The 4,748-nt window shown below is 40.6% G+C and overlaps 1 non-coding gene across 1 annotated transcript; it reads left to right on the top strand.

Moving 5' to 3' along the window:
• Positions 1-2,022: 2,022 nt before the first annotated feature.
• TRNAA-GGC (transfer RNA alanine (anticodon GGC)) lies at positions 2,023-2,093 on the top strand. The gene has a single exon. It is a non-coding gene; the product is annotated as a tRNA-Ala (tRNA).
• The last annotated feature ends 2,655 nt before the right edge of the window (positions 2,094-4,748 follow it).

Genomic DNA, 4,748 nt, shown 5'->3' with positions numbered 1-4,748 from the left:
CAGGCCAGTCTCTAATTAATTTTAAGGATATTCAGTATTGTACTGCAGAAAATATTGTCCTACAGCAATTCAGTTAAATGGAATGTAGATGAATTAGTGTAAGCAATTTTTTTAAAGGTAACACATGTTTTTTCTCACATTCTGGTTCTAAACATGTTTATTCAGGAGTCAGTCCCACTGGGTTCAGTATACTTCCTAGTAAGTAAGCTTAAGATTAGAGCATAAAGCTACAAAAGATTCTTCATGAGCCCATATGGATTATTGGGGACTGTGCAGCCAGGTAATTTTAAAATAGCATAATGCAGATATTATTGGACCCGTGTTGGCCATCTGATCTTTGGCATTTCCTGATAACTGAGAGCTTCACCATTTGCCTTTAACCTGTCTTTAACGCAGATTTTTGTGTGTTGGTTTTGGTCTGGAGTAATAATGTATATGGATGTTATCTCATTTATTTATTGTTCCTTTGGCAGCAGTCCTTGATCCTTTGCCTCTTCTCACTCATGAGTGCTTTCAACAATAGATACTTGGCTGGAACCACTGGATGGAAGTCTGAAGTGATGACTTTTTGAACGTTAGAGCCCAAAGGGCGGAAATAAAGTTGTAAGCTCTGCTGGAAGAGGTAACAGATGATATCTTAATCTTTCACCAGAGGCAGATTATAAACCCTGTATGCTGCAACTGTAGAAATGGTTCTATGACATCATGTCTCAGACTTAGGGTTGACCATTGTATATGGTTTGCTCTCAGCATATCAGTCTTTGAACAAAACTGATTGATGATGGAGCACCACAGAAGCCAACAGAGTGATGCCAAAAGAGATTATGGGTCTTTGTCTATGAAAACAGTCACTATCATTTGTTCATTAAAAGTGACTATCTCATGTTTCTTTTAATCTGACCTCCTATGTCTGGGAAGAATCTTCATTTTTACACATTTTGTATCTCTAAGAAGCAAAGAGAAATTCTGAATTCTTTCCACTGCAAGGACGAGTAATCAAGATTCACCTGACAAAAATCTGCTGCTTTTGCTTCAGGATTGCACTGTATCCTGGGAGACTGTAATACAGGTGGCCCTTGTTATTCGCTGGGGTTCTGTTCTCACCTATAGGCATGAATATGGAAATCGCGAATAACAAAACCTTACCCCTATGGGAATCTAGAGGTTTGTTTGTTTGTTTGTTTAACATATTTTTATACCGCCCAAAACTTATATCTCTGGTTTACAACAAAAAATAACAGAAAAGTTAAAACAGTAGTTAAAACAAATCATGACAACAGAGATATTAAAACATTGGTTAAAATAAATGACAGCACTACACACACACACACACACACACGCACACAGGCTAAAAAATAGAGTGGGGGAGCATAAATAAGAGAAATAAAGTGGAGACCTTGTTCTCTAGGTCTCCAGCAATGCCCCCAAACCCTAATTCCTCCAATTTTCACAAAAAATCACAGGATTTTATTTTTTTTTAAGAGCCACAAAATGGCTTTGTAAAATGTTGGTGGGAAATGACATTGGGCATTATTTCTGGGTCATTTCCGGCCACTCAGAGCTGCAAATAGGTGGATTTTAGCCTATTTTTATACCATGGATAAAGAAACCAGATTTCTACAACTGTCTGTGGATACATGAAACCATGGCTGCTGAAATGGTGGGTAACAAGGGCCACCTGTATTAGGGTACATAAACACAGACTCACTGGAGAATCGCCTTCTCAGTGGCAGAACAGTTGCTTTGTGTGCAGAAGGTCCAAGGTTCAATCCTGGCATCTCCAAGTAAGGCTGGGAAATACTCTTGCCTGAAACCTTGGAGGGCCACTACCAGTCAGGTCGTCAACACTGAGCTAGATAGACTATGTTCCTGTGGGAATCAAATCTAGGCAGAAAGGTTATCACTAGATTCAACAGAACTGAATGGCATGAAAGAACATTTCCTGAATGCAGCAGATTCATTAAAAGCAGCCTGGATTTGGTGAAGTCTGCCTGAAATTTTGGAACATCAATTCTAGGGATAGGGCCATAGCTCAGTGGTAGAGCATCTGCTTGGCAGGCAGAAGGTCCCAGGTTCAATCCCTGGCATCCCCAGGTAGGGCTGAGAAGGACTCCTGCATTAAACCTTGGAGAAGTCACTCAGTCAGTGTAGACAATACTGAGCTAGATGGACCAAGGGTCTGATTCAGTATAAGACAGCTTCCTATGTACCTATGTTGATATAACCAGACATTTAGAACAAAATTCATCTTTGTGCTATAATTAGTCACTTATCCCAACTTATCTCTAAACTCTTAAAAAAAATTCTAAGCTCTCTATCCAAGGAAGCTTTCCATGATTGACCTCTGCTGTGATAATGAAGTTAGGAGCACATATCCAGTGACATCTATCATGTGAGGTGATCCAGAAAGCAATAATTGTATGTGTTGCATTGAAGTTACTGAAATCATTAGCACACTCTCTACCGGCGGCTAACAAGGATGTTAGGCTAACATCCTTCAAAATAGTAGAGAAAATTCAGAAAATCAAGGAAATCTGTGTGTGTGTGTGTGTGTGAGAGAGAGAGAGAGAGAGAGAGAGAGAGAGAGAATGCTTTCACATCAGTTGGTATGTCACCAAGAATACCTGGAAATATCTATTTTCTGAAGTGCTCTGAATGTCTTATCATTGTTATGAGGGGGAAGTGTGCACTTGAAGCATTTAAAAAACCCCAACTTTAAAAAAAGAAATAACTAACTATTTGCATGACACTGGCTGCATTAGACCCACGGTTCCGCTCCCCACTGCTCCTCCATCTGAATTTGGCTGTAAGGGAGAGCTCCCTCTCTGCAGTCAGAGAGACTGCAGAGAGGAGGGGGAATTAGCTGCCTGGGCTTCCTTCTTGACTGAAGGACAGCCCCAGCAGCCAATTGAGCCAGAGGGAGATTGGAGCTCCCTCCCTCAACTCCAGCTGCCAACAAGGGATACTGAGATGCCACGTTGGGACGTAACTGGAGGCCCCTTTGCTTCTGGTTTCATGTTATATCCAAATGTGTCCAGAGTGTTACTCAACTCAATTCCAAGGTTCTAATACAAGCCTGGTTTATACATTGCATAGAATCATGGCTAAATCTTGGTTCCACATGACATCCGTAAGTCTCAAGGGTATGTGTTCGTCCCCTCCCCTCCCCTACCCGTGTGAGCCTCAAAAGTATCCCACTTTCAATGGAGCTTAAAAAACAAACCAAGATCAGTGATAATGTCCAAGCCAAACTATCTTGATGTATTCTAACCAACTTCCATGAAATAAACTAAAATCTGAAACCCACTTCATACCTTGTGTTCAGATCTCAGTTTATTTTAAGGAAGTTGGTTCGAATGAACCAAGATCAGTTGGTTTGAACATCACAGCTGAACTGGTGTGTTTCTAACGAAATTGGTTGCAGAATTCCTTGTAGGCTTATGCAGGCAGAGGAGTGGGGAGCACACAACCCTGACCTTTGAGAACATTGCACAGAATGGAAATTTAACCATGACTCCATATGACCTCTAAACTGGCCCACTGTAGGTTTTGTCTTGTTCATTTTGTAGACAATGAACAGCATGCAAGACTAGTCCATAATGACTAAGCACCATTTAAATCAATGAGACAAACTAGTCATGACTAACTTCAGTCTCATTAACTTCAATGGGATATCGTCATGATGACTTAGTCTTGATGCTGCCCTTTGAATTGGGAAACTTTGTACAAAATCCTAGTTTATACTTTTTTTTCCCCCAGATGGTTGTGAGCGTGACAAAGCATTGCTCTTGCTTCAGTCAGTGCCTGTCTTTCTTGGATACATTGCCCGTTCTTTCTCCTACTTCCTCGATGGCCAGTGCGCAGCCATATGTGTCAATGCCTGTCTTGCTTTAATTGTCCAGTTTCTCAATTCCATGGGCTTATTCTAGTTAACATCACGCAGATCTTTCTCTTTGTTTTCATTATGCTCACCAGTATGGTATTTGATATAACCACTGTGTCATTTGATAGGTACAAATTGTTCCACTCACTGAGTTCACATATTGTGTATCAAGTACAAACAGAATGTTAACTGTGTAACTGCTCTGCCATAAAGACTATAGACTAAATCATCTCAGAAATGTCAAATGCTTCCTATATAGAATTGTATTGATATGAACATAGATAACCTGCAATCCAATAGTTACAATCCAATATTCCTTACCAGTTTTGCCCTCACACAATACTTGGTCAGTTCTAGAAAAATGGTCAGTTTCCTCCCACCCACTTGCAGAGAGAACAGGACATACAAGCCTTCGGCAAGAGAGCACTGCAGACATAGAAACTTTCAACAACGATGGAGAAATAGCTAAATTAAGAATGATAACTGTCTATTGCAAATAGTTTTAATCACATTATATCCAGAAGCAAGGAAACACTCCTTTTCTTTTTTCCTCCTGGGCCAGCATCCATAGCAAATAAGTTAACCTTAGTTGCACTAAAGACACACACGGAGTGGATTTTCACAAGAGCACTCTTGCACAAAAGTTCCCATTCAGACAGAAGTGGCATACCATTTGTTGTACAAATGTGGCACACAAACACGCGCATCGTTCCATTCAGTAGCACAACACTAATCAGGAGCACAAGCTCCAGACTTACAATTAGCTAGAACAGTCTGGCACTTAGATGCTTTGAGGTCAGCCAGGGATGCCGTTTGATGAGTCTGCTTTTAAAACTAGAACCTGTTCACTTGGCTACAGAGATAG

This window comes from Hemicordylus capensis, chromosome 5 (genome assembly GCF_027244095.1).
Source record: "Hemicordylus capensis ecotype Gifberg chromosome 5, rHemCap1.1.pri, whole genome shotgun sequence".
Taxonomy (NCBI): domain Eukaryota; kingdom Metazoa; phylum Chordata; class Lepidosauria; order Squamata; family Cordylidae; genus Hemicordylus; species Hemicordylus capensis.
Note: the sequence above shows the minus strand (reverse complement) of the source record. Positions and strands in the feature narration are given on the sequence as shown.